The 19,107-nt window shown below is 62.5% G+C and overlaps 1 protein-coding gene across 3 annotated transcripts in view; it reads right to left on the minus strand.

The window, feature by feature from the left end:
* Window positions 1–19,107, minus strand: part of RXRA (retinoid X receptor alpha) — a 117,949-nt gene that overhangs the window by 49,368 nt on the left and 49,474 nt on the right. The window contains exon 1 of one of the 3 annotated variants that reach the window (XM_010372771.2): window positions 13,438–14,306. The exons of the other annotated variants lie outside the window; for them this stretch is intronic. The gene's annotated coding sequence lies outside the window, so the exon portion shown is untranslated. Of the gene's footprint in view, window positions 1–13,437; window positions 14,307–19,107 lie in introns of those variants that run through there. 3 annotated transcript variants of the gene reach the window in all.

Genomic DNA, 19,107 nt, shown 5'->3' on the forward strand with positions numbered 1-19,107 from the left:
AACCCAGGGGCCAGGACCAGGGACCCCAAATCTGAGGCTGGCCCTTTTAGGAGAGCTACAGGGCATCTGATTTTACCTGGAAGCACCCACATCCCTCCAGCCTAAAGATGGCTGGGGTAAGCGAGAATTCATGTAGCCTCATTAACGGGGTCACCCACCCATCCCAGGGACCCAGAAGTCAGGAGCGCTTGGACCAGCCAGCGCCAAAGAGGAAGCCAGACGAGTGCAGTGATGGAAATCGCCCAGCTCCAGGGCCAGGCCTGTCCAGCCACTCTCACTCCACTGGTTCCCAAAAAGGAGCTCCTGCTGTGAGGGTACAGGGAGGAGGCAGGCTCAGGGCCACCCACCTAGAAAGATGCCAAGAGGCCCTGAAGAGTCCTGAGAGCTGCTTTCCAGCCACAAAGCTGGAGACACTCAGCAAGCTGACCTGTGCCCCTGTACGGCCATTCCCCATGAGGCATGGTGAGCAGACCACCCAACTGCTGCCTGGGGCAGATGCTAGGAGGGTGGGAGTCAAGCCCCAGTCCTGGCAGAGTCCCCATGGGAGGAAGCGGAGTCACGGAAAGGGCATGATCAAAGGCGTGGGGCCACCAGGAAGCTGGTAGCCCCAATCGCCTGTGTGTGACGTCTTCCCCACCCTCCCCCACCGCAAAATGGAGGCTCTGACACCGGGGCCTGCCCTGCCCACTGCACCAAGCTGGGTGACTCTCATGGCCCCCTGCAAACACACAGACTCCCTCAGGTGATAGAGGAGCTGCTGTAGGCCACAGCTCCCACAGCTCAAACACCTACTGCAGGTGCACGCCAGGCGACATTTCATTACACAGCTCACAGAAGTGTGACAATGGGGAGAAGCTCCTCCTGCGCCTGTCCTGCAGGGGAGGAACCGGGGCTCAAGGAGGCAAGATGCTTCCAAGCCCAGAACAAGAGCTTCCAGGCCAAGGCCTGGAGCCCTGGCCTTCTGAAGCCTCAGTCCACCCCTTGGCCACCCCTCGACCACCAGGGTGGCCAGACACAGCAGACGCCCATGAGCCCTGAGAGTTCCAGCAATGACGCCCACCTTGGAGGACAGGCACCAGCCCGGGGACTTGGCAGGACGCTCACCTCTCCAGGGCCAGGCAGGGGCTCCTGGGCACCGCAGCCTCCCTTCCAGGCCGTACCCCTGAACTGTCTCTAGCACCTCCACAGGGCCAGACCTTCGAGGAGGGTGAGTGGGAAGCAGGGGAATTCCTGGAGAAACCCCGCCTGCCCCACAGCCCGCCTGTGCGGCGAGGGGGCCCCCAGCCTGTGGGCTCCTGGGGGTAGTTTCCCTTCAACAGGAAAATAAATGATTCTTGTTTCATTTTGAGCCATGTGGCTCTTGGTGGCTCGGAGGCCCCACCACCGCCGCCAGCAGCTCTGTCGTGGAATGGCCGGGCTTTCCACCCTCAGGGCGGCTCTCCACCCTCATGTGCACGGCCACTTGGCTCAGAAACACACCTGCAGACCCTCAGGTCCCACCCGTGGTGGAGCGTGGCCAGCTCCACGCAGGAGGCCGACACGATGGTTCCGTCGGGGACTCTGGAAAGATCAGGGCAGAGGACGCTCCCCCAGGCAGGTCCTGGGGCCTGGCGTGGGGCCGGCCTCTCTGGGGGACGTCCCCGGTCCTCCCATGGCCAGTGGAGCAGCACCACTTGCAGATGTGGTTAGAGCAGGCAGGGCACAGCTGCTGGGGCCGCGCGGTGGACAGAGTCCAGGCAGGGAGTCCCCAAAGGACACAGCACCTGCTCAGCATCCAAGGCTGGCAGTGGGGGCCCTCTCCGGCTGGTCCCAACTTTCCAAGAACCCCCTCCACACCCGTGCCATAAGCCCAGGCCCACCGTAGCACACTGCATCCCCCCCACAGAAGAGGCTCACCACCTACACACCCTAGCTGGGTGCCTGTCATGTGCAGGGGCCCAACTGGCAGGGCATCTGCAGACTGGGGACAGGGCCTCACCCATGAGACAGACCGAGAATAGGACGTCAGCCCACTAAGCAGGACTTCCCCATCACAGCCCTGGCACGGGCGCCCTCCCTGCCTCTGCCACCCCCAGGACCAGGGCTGTGGCGGAGCTCACCCGCACCAGCCCAGAGGCTCAACTGCACCCAGACTTGCCTCTTCCAAGCTCAGCCTCAGCGCATCCCTCCTGCCCCACAGAAACTTGCTGAGGGCCCGGGTCAGGCTCGTCACCACTCTGGGCGAGACAAACCAGCCCGTGGCCACGGATGCCACAGGTTGAGCCTCAGAAACCTCCCTCCTGGCTGCCATGCCTGCTGTGAAGGGCCTGGCCCCCCACCCACTGTCCCAGGCTAGGGGCTTTGAACTTTGAGAGTGTAATGAGGAGCCCTGGGAACTTCTGGCAGTGACAGAGTGGACATCCTGCCAAGTGACCCGTGGAGGGGACAGCAATGGAGAGAAGGGTATGCTGAGCTGGCTTTAGCCTGGCCTGGGCTAGGTCTGAACTTGGCCACTTCTAGGGGGGCCCGGGCCCCTACCCACTGTTTGCCAGACTCCCCCTCCCCTTCCCTTAAGCCCAGGGAGAGGGGAGTGGGCTCCACCCTGCACCAAGGAGATGCCAACCCAGGAGGCTGAGAGGAAATCCTTCTGGGGAATCCAGGCAAGCGCAGGCCCCAGCCCACTGCCCCCAGGACGGCCACCCCCATCCTCACCAAGGCTCTGACCCAAGGCCTCACTGCATCCCCTCCCAGTCACACCAATCGGCACCTATCAGGGTACTGTGGCAGCAGGAAGGGACGAGCCACTGGCCTGCAGACGTGAGGGTGAACAGGTGGCAGGCAGCGTCTCTGCTCCTCAGCGCCGAGCCCCAAGAACCCGAGACGGGGCTGCAGCCAGCGTGCACAGCAACTCCGAGCCTAGCCAGCAGCCCCCAGGGGCCTCGGAAGGAAGGGGAGGGATGGACAGGCTGGCGGCAGCTATGGAGTCTCTCTCCAGACTCCGGGTGACTCCATCCACAGAGTGTCTCCCACAGGAATGTCCGCCAGCCCCCTGTACAGGCAGAGTCAGACATGGCCAAGTCCAAACCTAGCCCAGGCCAGGCTAAGGCCAGCTCAGCACACCCTCTCAACCACTGTCTTCTCCACTGGTCACTTGGCAGAATGTCCACTCTGTCACCACCAGAACTTCCCAGGGCTCCCTATTATACCCGCAAAATCCAAAGCCCCAGGCCTAGGACAGAGGCACCCAAGCCCTGGCCCCCCTAGCCCTCTGGGGCTAGCCCTCTGCTGTCCCAGGGCTCCCCATTACATCCCCAAAGTCCAAAGCCCCCGGCCCAGGACAGAGGCACCCAAGCCCTGGCCCCCTAACCCCCTGGGGCCAGCCCTCTGCTGTCCCTGTCCAGCACCCTTCGCAGCCTGCTTGGCCTCACCAACCTCCACTTCTCTGAATCCCATGAGCAACCCCCAGGTGGTGACCAAAGCTAGCGTCCACGTGTGCGGGGAACCCAACAAAACTGCATATCCACCATCTTCTCCCCTCCTGACAAATCCAGGAAAATGGGTTCCGTGCAATGGGAACAACGTGCACTCTGTGCCATCCAGAGGGGCCGGGGACGGGAGCGAGCTGGGGGCATCCATGACAGGACGGGCCAGGTGGCAGACATGACTCTCCGAGGAGGACCCAGGAGACCAAATCCCTCCTTGGAGGACCAGAGCTTGGAAGGGAGGTGAGAAGACCCAGCTTAGGGGATGGGGCAAAGAGGACACAGGCCTGAGGCCACCCTGCCTCCTCAGCAGGTCACCGGGTCTCAGCCCTCTGGGGCATCCAGCAGGAAGAAGGGGAGCCAGCAATGTGCCTTCCAGGGCTTCTGACCCCCACACAGTCCATCCAGCAGCAGCCCCCGTGAAGCAGGGAGGGGGCTCCATCCCTCCAGAGAACGCACAGCCTCCAGACACCTGGAGACCCTCAGCATCTGCCCCAGGGCACCCGGCTGTCACCTGGCTCATGAGGAGGAGGGGGCAGAGGAAGGACAGCAAAGGATGACTCCCCTCCTCACCCAGGTGCAGGAAGACCAGGGAAAGGGGCTGGGAAAGGGGCCGGGAAAGCCCGATGAGCCCAGAATGGCGGCCACCAACTCCAGAAGCTAAAACCTCCCCGCGCCTGACTCACAGGAGAGGCTCCTGCTCAGGGCCTTTCACTCAGCTTCACACACAACACTAAGCTGATGCTTTAGATGACTCCCCAGAGGATAAGCAGTCGATAAGCAGTCAGACAGAGGTAACGGTGGGAGAAAGGACCATCACCACGAGGCCATGGGGAAAGGCGTACGAATCAAAGTCCAGCAGCCAAAAATACAACAGACCCTGGGTCCCACTCCTGCACACGACCGGAACAACATCCCAAGTCATCCCCAGGAGGGACAGTAAGTGTGCTTCGGGAGATGCTGAGAGTGCCTGGCCCAGCCACCAGATGCCCGCAGTGACCCCAACACATGTGCCTGTGCACGCAAGTGCACACACACACACTGCTTCTAGCTGAGAACACCAAAGACATCCTCAGCCCTGAGTGAGGTGCACACAGTCTAACAGCCCGGGACCCCTGACTGAGGTGCACACAGTCTAACAGCCCGGGACCCCTGACTGAGGTGCACACAGTCTAACAGCCCGGGACCCCTGACTGAGGTGCACACAATCTAACAGCCCGGGACCCCTGACTGAGGTGCACACAGTCTAACAGCCCGGGACCCCTGACTGAGGTGCACACAGTCTAACAGCCGGGGACCCCTGACTGAGGTGCACACAGTCTAACAGCCGGGGACCCCTGACTGAGGTGCACACAGTCTAACAGCCCGGGACCCCTGACTGAGGTGCACACAGTCTAACAGCCCGGGACCCCTGACTGAGGTGCACACAGTCTAACAGCCGGGGACCCCTGACTGAGGTGCACACAGTCTAACAGCCCGGGACCCCTGACTGAGGTGCACACAGTCTAACAGCCCGGGACCCCTGACTGAGGTGCACACAGTCTAACAGCCGGGGACCCCTGACTGAGGTGCACACAGTCTAACAGCCCGGGACCCCTGACTGAGGTGCACACAGTCTAACAGCCCGGGACCCCTGACTGAGGTGCACACAGTCTAACAGCCCGGGACCCCTGACTGAGGTGCACACAGTCTAACAGCCCGGGACCCCTGACTGAGGTGCACACAGTCTAACAGCCCGGGACCCCTGACTGAGGTGCACACAGTCTAACAGCCCGGGACCCCTGACTGAGGTGCACACAGTCTAACAGCCCGGGACCCCTGACTGAGGTGCACACAGTCTAACAGCCCGGGACCCCTGACTGAGGTGCACACAGTCTAACAGCCCGGGACCCCTGACTGAGGTGCACACAGTCTAACAGCCCGGGACCCCGACTGAGGTGCACACAGTCTAACAGCCCGGGACCCCGACTGAGGTGCACACAGTCTAACAGCCCGGGACCCCTGACTGAGGTGCACACAGTCTAACAGCCCGGGACCCCTGACTGAGGTGCACACAGTCTAACAGCCCGGGACCCCTGACTGAGGTGCACACAGTCTAACAGCCCGGGACCCCTGACTGAGGTGCACACAGTCTAACAGTCTAGGATGTTTTCTGCAGAAAAGTAACTTAATACAAATTCAAACCTCCTATCACTTCAAGAAAGCTGACCTGGAAAATTCTTTCTGTGCCCACTTTACAGATGAGTACACCAAAGCCAAGAGCTGAAGAGACCTCTCTGTGGTCCCCACGGCGCGCAGAGCTAAGAGTCCTATAAGCGCTTCCTGCCCTCCAGGAAGAGTCGCCGAAGGGATCTGAATTCAGACTCCCCAATGTCACCTCCAAAACACAAATCAGAGTTCTTTGCTGCAAGAGGCTGGGGCTTTCAAAAAACCTTGGGCTCACAGAGTCAGGCTGGGAAGGCGCCTTCACCATCACCCCAGACGGCCCAAGCGAGGCAGGTGCTTGGGGGAAAAGGGGAGACACTGAGCCCAGAGAAGCCCAGGACAGGCTCATGGTCACCAGTAAGTCAGGGCTGGCGCCAGGACGAATGTGCGGGACAGGCAGGCCGCACACCTGCTGCTTACTGACAGCACAAAATGAAGGAAACGCTTGTGGACGGCTCCGTAAGGCAGGTGGCCCTGGTCAAGGACTGCGGGGTCCCCAGGTACACTGTGTTCTATTTCAGATGTCCGCTCCAAAACCAAGTGGCTCCTAGAGACTGCCCGGCACAGCCTCACCTGGCATCCATCAATGCCCATGCAGTGCTGAGGAAGGCTGGGCTAAATATTTACAAATTGAGAAAGGACTTTTAAAAGGCCTGGGAAAATCGAGATGGTCCAGGCTTGCACCCTGGCCAGACCAATCCGGTCTAAGTCCCTCCCTGAGGCTCCCCGTGGTCTTGGGAAAGTTCCTCCACGGCACTGAGCCTGTCTTCCTGTACCGTGGGCACCGAGAGCGCATCCTTCTAGGGACGTCTGTGAAGACACATGAGCACTCCACATGGGCCCTGGCACTCTGTGCATGCCAATTAACAGACCTCCTTGCCATGAAAAAGAAACGGGACGTGAGCCAGGGCCGGGCAGGGCCGAGCAGCCGGGAGCCGGCTCTGGCCTCCATTAGCAGGATGGGTGTGGGGACCCTACGACTCAGCCCCCTCACTCCCTGTAGAGAAGGGCTGCCCCTACTTCTCCCCTCTCAGCCACCCCACACCGCAGCCACAGCAGCGGCCCAAGGCAGGCGGAGGCTGACCGTTTACCCCCAGTCTGGTCGCTTAACCTCCCTGCTGCTCTCTGGCACAGTGTTCCAATGCTGGGCTCAGGAGAACAGAGTCAGGTCCACTGCACCCCTCCGGCTACACAAGTCCCTGCCACCACCCAGCCTCAGTTTCCTCATCTTTAAAATGGGAGTGGGGCAGACCCCAAGGGGTCCTCCACAGAGCCTCAAAGTAAGGAGAGGGAGGAGAACCACCCACGCTCCCATCCTTGTCCAGAGCCCAGAGTCCGGGTCTTTCCTCTGGAACAAAGTGGCCTGAAAGGAGTCCTCAGGCCCAAACACCCAGGGGAGACCAGAGAACCCAGTGGTCCTGGCCTTGGGCTGCAGGACAGGGCCACCCTCAGTTTGCTCATCTGTTGCTGACAGCGGCAGCCTGGGAGAATCAGAATACTCCCAAGACACCCTCAGCACGGCCACATACGGAGCAGCCGTGACCAGGCCACAGGCATACTCCATGGAGCGGGGTGTCCCAGACCTGGCCCCCACACCTCTCCAGCCTCTCCCCACCTGGGGTCTCCAGATCCTCTCCCCAACAGCCCCAGCAGACCTGCCATGAGTCCCACACTCCAAAGGCAAGACATAGGCACCCTCCCAGGCCACATGGAGTGGCCACCAAACCTGGCCCTCACCTGCCAGCCACCTGCGGTCCCGTGCCCGCCAGGCCAGGCCACTGCCCGAGAGAGAGGCGAGAAGGTGCAGCCTCATGGCGAGAGCAGGTGACAGGTCCCACCACAGAGGCGGCCCCATCGGCCACCGGCCGGGGGGCTCAGGGTCCCACAGCCTCGGGCGATGCAGTGCGGCGGCTGGGTGGGCAGGAAGGGGCCTGAGGGAGGCGGCTGAGCAGAGCTGGAGTCTCTTCCAGGCAGCCTGGAGCTGGTTGCGAGCAAGTGGTGCTCATGCTGGCCTGGCAGCCCAGTTCCCCTTTCCCAGAGCTGCCTGGTCCCCCACCCTCAACCAGACACCTGTGACCACAGGCGGCTGCCATTGGCCAAAGCCAAGAGCTTCTTGGAAGAGGACAAGGACCCCGGCCTCATTTCCTCAATCCGAGACACGATCGTCACGCCCGCAGCTGGTGCAGCAGATGGTCTGCCACCCAGCAGGGGCCGGGGCAGGACAAGGGCAAGGCCCGGACGTTGGGCAGCCCCAAGTTCAAATCCGGCTCCACCAAGCCAGCTGCCCACTGCAGGCAGATCAGGTGACTTGGCTGAGCCCATTCCCCATCTGCGTGCTGGGGTGCACGGTGCCAGCCGGCATGCAGGAGTGCTGGATAACCGGACACAGGGTGCCTGTACTTGTCCTGGCCTGGAGTGGTGGCCTGAAAGAAGCCCAGGCAATGTTTGGGGGCCACCACCACTCGCCCAGGCCCTCATGTCCCCACCATGACATCCCCACCTGCTCCCAGCAAGGGCTACATTGAGCAGGGAGCCCTGGAGAGGCCAGCACACGGGTCCTGGGGGATGTCCTGTGGGGGGCGTGGGGGACGCAGAGGCCTGAGTCCAGGAAACAGGCCAGGAGTCAGACCTGGCAGGGCAGGGGCCGGAATGGAGCAGAGCCTCGGATACTGGTGAGGCAGGGCCTAAGCAGCTCTGGATGGAAGCACGGGGGCAGGAAGGGGGCCTTCATGGCTCCCAGCCTCCCTCCAGCCACACAACGAGGGCTTTCTTCCAGGGCACAGAATGCCTTTTGTGGCCCATCAGCCAATGGCCAAGCCCAACGCTGGTAGTGAGCGTGGGGGTGTGGACATGCAGCTTTCAGCCCTGCCAGCCCCTGGCATGCTAGTGGGGGTCCTCAGTTCCCACCCACCCAGGAGGCCTGAGACCCAACCAGCTCTGTCCACAATAGGCTGCCCTGCCCAGGCTGCAGAGGCCATGGCCCGGGAACCAGGCCTCAAGGAAGACTGTGCAGGGGTAGCTCTGAGCCGCAGGGCCTCACAGCCCACACCCCATCGTCTGTGCCCATCCCAGGCCAGGAGCTTCCTGCCTGACCCACCAGTGCTGGGGACAGGCCGCCAAGTTGTCACGCAGGGCTGGAGGGGAACCAGAATTCTCCCGTGATGGCACCCCCACACGCTCACACCCGTCTGAAAACCCTTCTGCAGGCGGTGCTCAGGGCTGGAGGCCAGGCTGACCCTGAACCACAGGAGAGCACTGCCCCGCCTGAGCACAAGGAAACCCGCTGCCCCCAAAACCCCAAGGCATCAGCGTCAAGGCGGCAGGTGGCACACAGAGGGCTCCTTTCCTCCTAGGAGACAGAAAAGGGCCAGAGAACCCTCGCCCCCAGGCTGACCGGGTGACGGCCCAGTACAGCCCCACCTCAGCCTCTTCCTCCAGCCCTGGCCCCTGCCCCAAAGCACGCCCTGCATGGGTCCACACAGCTGCTCTCCCTGCACCCACAGCTCCGCCAGCTGAGGGGCCCAGGGCAGGTCCCTTCCCTCCTGGGTCTCACCCACCACAAAAGCCCACGCTCTGCAGAACCCACTAAACTCCCAAGTCTCCCTAGCTTTGGGCTGTCCCGAGCTTGCTGGTGTCTCCACTGCTGCCACATCCCCTGATTCCAACCTCAGTCACTGGGGACCCCAGCACAGTTCGCTTTCCTCTGCACTGCCAGCCCAGCCACGTGCAGCAGGGAACCATGAATGTCTGCCTGGTTTGGAGTTCAAATGCGATGAGGGAGGTCCCCGAGGTGACACTGAGGAGGGTCCAGGACTCCCTGCCGGAGTGACAGTGTGGAGGGTCCAGGACTCCCCCCAACAGGGTGACAGTGTGGAGGGTCCAGGACTCCCCCCACCAGGGTGACAGTGTGGAGGGTCCGGGACTCCCAGCTCTAGTGAGGAGAAGATAGGCTTTTGTTGAGCTGGTGTCTGCACCACAGGCACATGCTAGTCTCATAACAACACAAACAACCCCCAAGGCCTGGTTTCATCAAGACCCGGACCAGATGGTCCCTCAGCCTCCTGAGTGTTGGCCGGGATCCCTCCTCCCTCCTCTGAACTTTCCAGCTCTCTGCTCATCTGGTTCAGGGCCTGGAACCTGGACAAGCTCGTCCGACGGACGGAAGAGGGGATGGGACGGTTCTGCCTGGAGTGAGGGTCACAGCCCACCTATCTGTCCTCATGCAGCCCAGGTCGAAGCTTTATTCCCAAGAGGCACAGCGTGCCACCACACCAACTGCCACCTCAGCTGTGACCCCCAGATCCTCACCAGCTGCCTGAGGGCCTGGTTCCCAGAGTGGGGCTGGGAGTGGGGGGTGCGAGGCCCCCATGGGAACCTGCAGCCCTCACCCCATCGATGTGCTTCATTTATGTCCAACAAGCCTCACTGACAGCGAAGCGGTGCGGTCTCATGAGATTCGGAATGAGGGTCCGTGTCCCCGTCCCACCCATGCCGCAGGGTTGACCTCAGCCCCACAGGGGACAGGCAAGGTCCAAGACTGCAGGGCCTCTCACAGAGCCAGCAGAGACTGACCTCCCACCTCAGCAGGTCTGGTGCTGGCCCCCGGACACATCCTGACCTGCAACAGGCTCCCAGCCCGCCACACCCGCTCAGGCCACACAAGACAGCCTCACCTCCATCCTGCCTCACCCTGACGTGGCTCACCAGTGAGAGAAAGACGCCCACAGCAAGCCCTTCTGGGGTGAAGCGGCCTGGGCTCCCAGCCCCTCACAGCCCACCCATGTGCGCTGACACCAGGCAAGCCTCTGGCAGGACATGGGCTTAGATGGGTCCACCCTGTCTGTCCCCACCTCTGTGCACACACATAGCCACATCTGCCCAGCCACCCACAGCATGAGATCCCAGCAGCCCAGGGCCTGCCCCTGGGGCACAGCCAGGTGGTTCCAGTCCCACCGCAGCCCCTTCTGAGCCCTTCAGCCATGGTCTCGCTAACCAGGCCCTGTCCAGACAGCCCGAAGGTACGCCTGCATTCGGCCTGTCCAGAACTCTGCACCCAGCACTGGGACAGAGTCCACATTCGCTGAACGCTGCCCTCAGGTGGGCAGGGCCTCCCCAGCCAGAACCAGAGGCCACCCGGGACCAGTTCTCACACACATGTCTTCCTAGTTCAGAGAGGGCAACGCTACAGACCAGGGTCTCCCAGAGAGCCGGCGGTTACACAGTTACCAGTCCACCCTCACACTGCCCACCCAGGCCTCGGCACCCTACCCTGGATAACTGGAGGGGGTTGACTCATAACCCAAAAGGCCCCGCCCTCATGAATTCACACCCCAGCACTCTGTGAATCTCACACACCTACTGTTCCATCAGTGCACAAGGGCCCATGGTGTCCAGTCCCCAGCCTCTGGCCCACTCTGCCAGTCCAGCAAAGCCAAGACAGCAGCCAGGGGCTTTTCCACAGGACAGGCTGCAAGGGCAGGGCTTCCCACCAGATGCCCTGGCCCTGCCCCAGCCCCCAGCTCCGGTCTCCTCAGCACCCAGCTCCTGGCCCCCAGGGAGCCCCACTGCAGCCCCCACTGTCTCTCCAGGTCTCACTCCTTCCAGCCAAGGTGCTGGAGGCCAGAGCTTGGGTTCCAGCCAGAGCCCTCCGAGCCCAGTCAAAAGCACACACACACACACACACACCACCCAAACCTCTTCCTTCCTCCCCACATGCAGCCAGCAGCGAGCGTGCAGGCAGGGGCAGCAGCAGGTCGGGAGGTAGATGCCAGCCCAGGGGGCGGGGAACACTATCTCCCAGCAGCTACACCTTGGCTCAGCCCGCTTCCCTGCCCCCCACATCCTGGCAGGGCTTGTGTGCATCTTGGTGGGGGTGGAGGGTCATTACAGAGCAAAGTGCCCAGCTTGCCCACTAGCCTCTCCCAAATTCCTGGGTCCAGGGACAGAGGGAGAGGAGGGGACATGGGGAGGACCCCGCTGACTGCTACACCAAGGAGGCGGTGGCTTCACCTGCCCACAGGTACGGTTTTCATCTGAGCAGCCCCCACCAGGAGGCTGCATCCAACTCGTCCTATGGGCCCCACACGCCGAAGGCACCTTGTGGCCACTTTACGAGGGAGCACCTTGCGGCACACCCTGCTGAGCACCCCGGGGAGGTCGGGCTAATCTGCAGTGAAGCCCTTCAAAGCCCTAACCAGGGCCGCTGAAGAAAACAGGCAGAGCCAGGAGGCCCCACCCCCAAATCCACCTGAGGAACTCTGTCATTCACTTGCCTACCTGCCGGCCAGATCCCTCAAGGCCAGCGCCACCCTCTCTACCACAGGGGCCTGTGGCCACAGAGGAGGAAGAAGGGCGGGCACCATATAGACCATGGTGTCCTGCCCCACCCAGCCCCCACCGTCTCCCACCAGCCCCTCTCAGCCCCTGGCCTGGCCCTTACAGCACACACGGTCATTCCCTCTGCATCTTCCTGCCAGGGACACCTCCTCCAGGAAGCCTTCCCTCTCCTGCTCAGACAGTTAGAAGATCCAACAGGGCCCAGCCCTGAGAGACAGCCCTGAGAGAGCCCCTCTCAGCACTCTGCCCCAGTGCTGTCAGTGCTAAGGTCTGAGCTCAACTCCTCCGGACAGCGCTCTACCAGCAGGTGAGACCAGCCACACTCCTGGACCCAGGACCCAGCCCAGACTGGCCACCTTGGCTGCGCACTCCCACACCCCTGCCTCTTCAAAGCCTCTGCAGCTCCAAGATCTCCCTCCCCAGGGTGCCCCTCTCCAGGGCCTCCCTCAACCTTCCCAGTCCATGTCTGTCCTTCAAATCAGTGCCCACTGCAGGCTCTGACAGCAGCAGCGGCGGCTCAGAGAAGGAAAACCCCTTGTCTGGATCATGGAGCTGGCCCAAGGCCCCTCCGGGTTCAGACTCAGGCTCTGTCTGACCGGGTCCTGCACCTCCTGCCCCCCTGGGGCCACATTTCCCCGGTATAGTGAGGGGCACCCCCTGAACCCTCAGCTGCTGGGAGGGGTTCCCGGGGGCTCTGCTGTCTCTACTGCAGACGGACAGTGGGGGATCCGGCCATGGGTAGGAGGTGCTGACAGCTCAAAGCCCCTGACCTCAGGACAGGCAGCCCTGGATTCTGGAGGAGGCCTTTCCTCTGGCCTCAGACCTGGGCCAGACCTGGACGCCAAGGAACTGCAAAGGTGTTCCATGAGGCTCGGTGGCCAGCTTCACTCCCCACCTGGCCTAGGAGCTGGGACAACCCACAGCCAGGTGTCGTGGGGCAGCAACAGGAGGGCCGAGGCCTGGCCACAAAGGCAGCCACAGACAGCAGGGACCCCACGGCACTGGCTCACCAACCCTTCCCAGGTACCGTCCCCAGACACCCCAACCATCACACTGAGGGGCCCGTCCTGTCTACCTCCCGGCCTGCAGCCTCCTCCCGGGGGGCCGCCCACCTGCGAGGCGGTATTTGCTCCTTGCAACCACTGGCTCATGGGAGGCTCCTCACTTCTCACAGCCTCCCCAGCCCCCATCCGACCCCACGCAAAGCCCCCAGCCCTGATCTGGCTCCTGGCTCCTGACCCAGGTTCTCCAGGAGAACCCAGGCAGGACCCCACCCCACCCCTGCCCCCAGGCCAAGCCATGGGCAGGCCAGCCTCAGCACACCAGCTCACAGTGCCCTGGCCACCCCCGCTCCCCTCCTGGGATCGGTGTGACTCACAGGGCCGGCACGCCACCTCCGGCCTACACCGCGGACGGCCACCCCCAACACACGCACCTGCCCAGACTTGCCACTGGTGGACGGTGGTAGTGCCAAGGCCACACTGGGCCCTCAGGTGGCATGACCGACCACAGCAACAGAGGGGCTGCAGGGGAGAGGGCAGGAAGGTTGTGCTCAGGCAGGGAGCACAGAAAAGGCAGCCCCTGCTGTGCTGGAGTCCCTAATCCTGAAGCTCTGACAGCCCCAAGGCCTTCCCGCCCTCCAGGGGAAGCAGGCTGGAAGACCTGAGTCTCCAACGGAGAGACCAGCATGCCTCCAGGCTCTGCTGTACTGGAGAAGGGGCTGGAGCCACCAAGGCCAGATCCCAGGGCCACTGCCCCTCTCACACAAGGCCCCAGGGTTGGAGCTGGGGAAGGTTGAGCTCCATCCTTAGGGGCAGCTGGGTCCAGGTCCCTACAGACCACAGGCACAGAGGGGCTGAGTTGGACCCACGCATCCGCCCAGGGTGGGCCGAAGGTCTTCTCATCCGTACGCTGCAGCTGTCCTGCTACCTCCCAGGACCGCAGGGGGTGGGGTGTCAGAGAGGGTCTGGAGCAGGAGGGTGAGACCCTGTGGCTGTCAGGGAGCATAGGAGCATTGTCTAAGGCCTGGAGCAAGGCCCTGATGAGGGAGACCCACCAAAACCCTGGGCCACAGCCACTGGCAGTGCCTGCCACAGACGGTCAGTGATGGGCAGCGACTCAGTCCTAGGGGCCCTCCTCGACTTCCTGGACACAGACACAGATGCTTTGGATGGCCAGGAAGTGAAGGGAGACCCTGTCTCAGGGTGCCCCAGAAGCAGCTCACCACAGGACAGACAGCCTCCCCTCCCACTGTCTGTCTCGGAACTCCCGGCCCTCCTTTATCTCCACCCCACGCACAGGGCATCTGTGCCCTTGGCAACAGCTGTTGCTGACAGGGCAGGCCCGAGCCCCACCCTCGGGGAGCCCACAGGGATCAGGAAAGGCCCAGCTAAGCACGGACAAGCAGGTCCAACCGAGAACAGCATAATTCCGGGTCCTGCTGTGCAGAGGAGGTGTGGTGGGGATGAGCTATAGGGCTGGAGGAGCCGGGTGGGCCTCACAGGCTGGGCTGCATCCAGAAGCTCAGCTGGTAGGCAGGTGACCCAGTAGGAGCTGCCTTTGCTGACTGACAAATGGGTGTGGCTGAGGTCCACCCCCACCCACAAGGAGGGAAGGCAAGAGACGTGTGTCCCCACCTGCAGACAGCGGCAGGACCTCTCTTCCGGGCACAGGATGAAGCAGGACAATCTGACTTGAGAAAACAAAACAAAGTCACAGGCAAGGATGGCCTGGCTCCTGCCCTCCAGGCTCCAGAGGCCGCTCCCGAGGCTGCCTGGACTCCTGCAGGCACCCCTGCAAGGCTGGGGTGCTTCACAGCCTGGGGTCTGCTCCCTTGGCAAACCCCAACTCCAGGCTGCCTTTGGAAGCAACCGCATGGCACCCGCTGCCCGGGGTCAGCGCTCCCTACCCACCCCTCCTGTGACTCTGAGTGGCCGACCCAGCCTAATGGCCACAGTCCTGAGGCTGGCAGGGGCAAGGAGGGCCACCACTTCGTTACGTGCCCCAGGCACTGCTCCTTGGGACAGGTGACAGGGGCCAGAGCCTGTTCCCTCAGCACCCAGGAGCCTGCCTCTAAGCAAATAAACCAACAAGCATCCACATTCGCCTCCAGGCCACGGGACCCTTTGGGACCAGGCTGGCTCTGCTCACCATCTGTGTTCTGAATGCAGATGGCCACAGCCCTCTTGGGTGGCAAGGGTTACACCGCACAGTGGTAAGGACTCCACGCACAGGCGCTGGCCGGTACACACACCTTCAGGTGACGGCAACAACACTGGCACTGGCCTGGCTCCCCAACGCCGACCTGACCGACGGAGAACTCGCCTATCTGTCTAGGATGACAGCATCCAGCCAGGAACTCATCTCCCAGGAAGCAGCCAGGGTGGCCTGGCACCCCCGGAGCTCTGTGCCTTGCCTGTACCCTCTGCCCCAGCCCTGCCCAGAACCCTGGGTGGCTGCCAGCTTCCTGCCGAGCTGGCTCCTCGTTCCCAGCCACAGTCACCGTGAAACCTGCTCACCGCCCAGGGCACCACCATCCACCCCCACGGCCACTACTCCAGGAGGACAGAACGAGGGCCAGGCCTGCCCCAGCTCCCTTCCACACACACCTGGATTCTCAGGTTGGCCAATGCTGAGCTGCCCATCACCTGCCCCAACTCCCTTCCGCACACACCTGGATTCTCAGGTTGGACAATGCTGAGCTGCCCATCACCTGCCCCAGCTCCCTTCCACACACACCTGGATTCTCAGGTTGGTCAATGCTGAGCTGCCCATCACCTGCCCCAGCTCCCTTCCACACACACCTGGACTCTCAGGTTGGTCAATGCTGAGCTGCCCATCACCTGCCCCAGCTCCCTTCCACACACACCTGGATTCCCAGGTTGGTCAATGCTGAGCTGACCATCACCTGCCCCAGCTCCCTTCCACACACACCTGGATTCTCAGGTTGGTCAATGCTGAGCTGCCCATCCCCTGCCCCAGCTCCCTTCCGCACACACCTGGATTCTCAGGTTGGACAATGCTGAGCTGCCCATCACCTGCCCCAGCTCCCTTCCGCACACACCTGGATTCTCAGGTTGGTCAATGCTGAGCTGCCCATCACCTGCCCCAGCTCCCTTCCGCACACACCTGGATTCTCAGGGACAGGCCTGGGATCGGCCAATGCTGAGCTGCCCATCACCTGCCCCAGCTCCCTTCTGCACACACCTGGATTCTCAGGTTGGCCAATGCTGAGCCGCCCATCACCTGCCCCAGCTCCCTTCCACACACACCTGGATTCTCAGGTTGGACAATGCTGAGCTGCCCATCACCTGCCCCAGCTCCCTTCCGCACACACCTGGATTCTCAGGTTGGTCAATGCTGAGCCGCCCATCACCTGCCCCAGCTCCCTTCCGCACACACCTGGATTCTCAGGTTGGACAATGCTGAGCTGCCCATCACCTGCCCCAGCTCCCTTCCGCACACACCTGGATTCTCAGGGACAGGCCTGGGATCGGCCAATGCTGAGCTGCCCATCACCTGCCCCAGTTCCCTTCCACACACACCTGGATTCTCAGGTTGGCCAATGCTGAGCTGCCCATCACCTGCCCCAGCTCCCTTCTGCACACACCTGGATTCTCAGGTTGGCCGACGCTGAGCTGCACACCACCTGCCCCAGCTGGGCCCTTCCGCCACACACCTGGATTCTCAGGTTGGCCAATGCTGAGCTGCCCATCACCTGCCCCAACTCCCTTCCGCACACACCTGGATTCTCAGGTTGGCCAATGCTGAGCTGCCCATCACCTGCCCCAGCTCCCTTCCGCACACACCTGGATTCTCAGGTTGGCCAATGCTGAGCTGCCCATCACCTGCCCCAGCTCCCTTCTGCACACACCTGGATTCTCAGGTTGGCCGACGCTGAGCTGCACACCACCTGCCCCAGCTGGGCCCTTCCGCCACACACCTGGATTCTCAGGTTGGCCAATGCTGAGCTGCCCATCACCTGCCCCAACTCCCTTCCACACACACCTGGATTCTCAGGTTGGCCAATGCTGAGCTGCCCATCACCTGCCCCAGCTCCCTTCCACACACACCTGGATTCTCAGGTTGGCCAATGCTGAGCTGCCCATCACCTGCCCCAGCTCCCTTCTGCACACACCTGGATTCTCAGGTTGGCCGACGCTGAGTTGCACACCACCTGCCCCAGCTGGGCCCTTCCGCCACACACCTGGACTCTCACAGCCCCTCCAAGGGGGGCAGAGCAGGAGGGTTCCCGCTCAGTACCCCATCAGCTCACGCAATGTCCCCCATACTGGCTCTGATGGAGGTTGCGGGGGAGGGGGGCGGCAAGATGGCTTCCTGGGGACAGAAGCCGGTGTGCAGAACAGGAGAATGTGACAGATCAAAATGCACACACAGAAGGTGAAAATCGGGCCAAAGCTGGAGGCTGGAATAAAAATGTTAAATCTCTGCAAGAGCAGAGTGCTCCTCCCTGACCCCCACATCCAAACTGACCTCTGTTTTCACAAAGGCCAAGAAGAGACCGAAGTGGTCCCGGAGAGGGAAGCTGGGACAGCGGTCACCTCCGAGGGGCTGTGGGAGCCGGGGGTGTGGGAGTGCCGGTTGCAGGGCACACACACATGGAGACTGCGCAGGAAGGACACGCGTGCCTTCCCGAGCGATGATGCCAGCACACGCAGGGTTGAGTTCTAAGGAGGGCCCAGCCCCTCAACTGTGCTGGACACTGGGGGGCCCCTCCCATGCTCCGGGCCTCGCATGCTCCTGGCCACCTGCCCTTGGTCAGGCAGTGATGGGGACAACACCATGTGGGACAGCACGTGGCCCAGGGAGGGCAGCCAGCTCGCCATCAAGGATCCAACACCCCTGGGGCTGGCCGAGACCAGTAACCCCAACACTGCCAGAGGCCCCCAGAAATGAACGCAGAGCACGGAGAGGGTGAGAATGGGTGACCTCAGTACCCAGCATGGATGCAGCGAGCTTGGGGCTCCATCCCCAAAGGCTGAGCAAGACTGGCCAGGTCCCCACTCCCAGTGCCAGCCCCTCAAGGGACGGCCCCTAGGCCACCAGCCACAGGGCTGCCAGGAAAACCCGGCTGACGGGTCAGGGACAGTGATGGGGGCGGGCATGGAGTCAGGGCACACAGACGCACACTCCGCCGGTGAACACATGGCCCAGAGGTCAGCCCGCCCACTGCCCGCCACAAGTAAGGAGATGCTTCCTGCACTCCCTCTGAGACTCGACACCCAAGGTGCCCTCACCATGCCCCTTCCCTCCCTCCTGAGCCCCTGCAGCCCACAGGCCCAGCCAGATCCCTAGGGCTGCGTCCCTGACGGGTCTCAGCTGCAAGGAGCCAGGAGGTCCCTCCCTACCACGCTTTCATTTCCATGCCCAGTGCCCAGTTGCCCCCATGAACACAGCCAGGGAGGGTGCTGCCCATGTGCGGAGCACCCGAGATGCGCCAGCCAGCACGGGTCTCACTGGTTCTCTGAAAGCTCCCTAAGCATCACCTTCTATAGACAGAGAACACGGCAAGGCTCCAACACACAAAGGTCGCCCTGGCCGAGGCCACGCAGCTGGCCCGGCTGTCCAATCATGAGCCCAAGGCTGCCTGAGCAGAGTGTGGGGGGTGGTGGGGGAGGAGAGAGAACAGAGGGTGGGACAGGGCAGCAGTGGGAGCTATGGTTGGGGCACTGTAGGGACCTCTGCCCCCTGGGGGGAGGGAGACAGCATAGATGGGAATGGTGTGGACGGGGCACGCAGGCACACGCACAGGTCAGAGCACGAGGCGCACACACACATGCACACAAACGCACCCCTCCAGGCACCAAAGCTCCTAGACTCCCACAACCCTGGGCACTGCAAGGTGCAACGGCTGGCACGGGCAGGCTCCGTGGCTGAGGGCGCCCCTCTGGGCCTCCACGAGAAGGCCTGGCTGCACCCACAGAGGGGCCGCCTTCTTCCGCCCCAACCAGTGGGGCCGGCGGGAGGGTGCCTTCCTTCCTACGGAAGATATCAACTTTGATAGGAAACACAAATCTGAATTCCATTTTTCTTTTTAAAAAATTAATCACTAGCAAGGCTTGCTATGATCTGCCCACATGCGGAG

Source organism: Rhinopithecus roxellana, chromosome 16 (genome assembly GCF_007565055.1).
Source record: "Rhinopithecus roxellana isolate Shanxi Qingling chromosome 16, ASM756505v1, whole genome shotgun sequence".
Taxonomy (NCBI): domain Eukaryota; kingdom Metazoa; phylum Chordata; class Mammalia; order Primates; family Cercopithecidae; genus Rhinopithecus; species Rhinopithecus roxellana.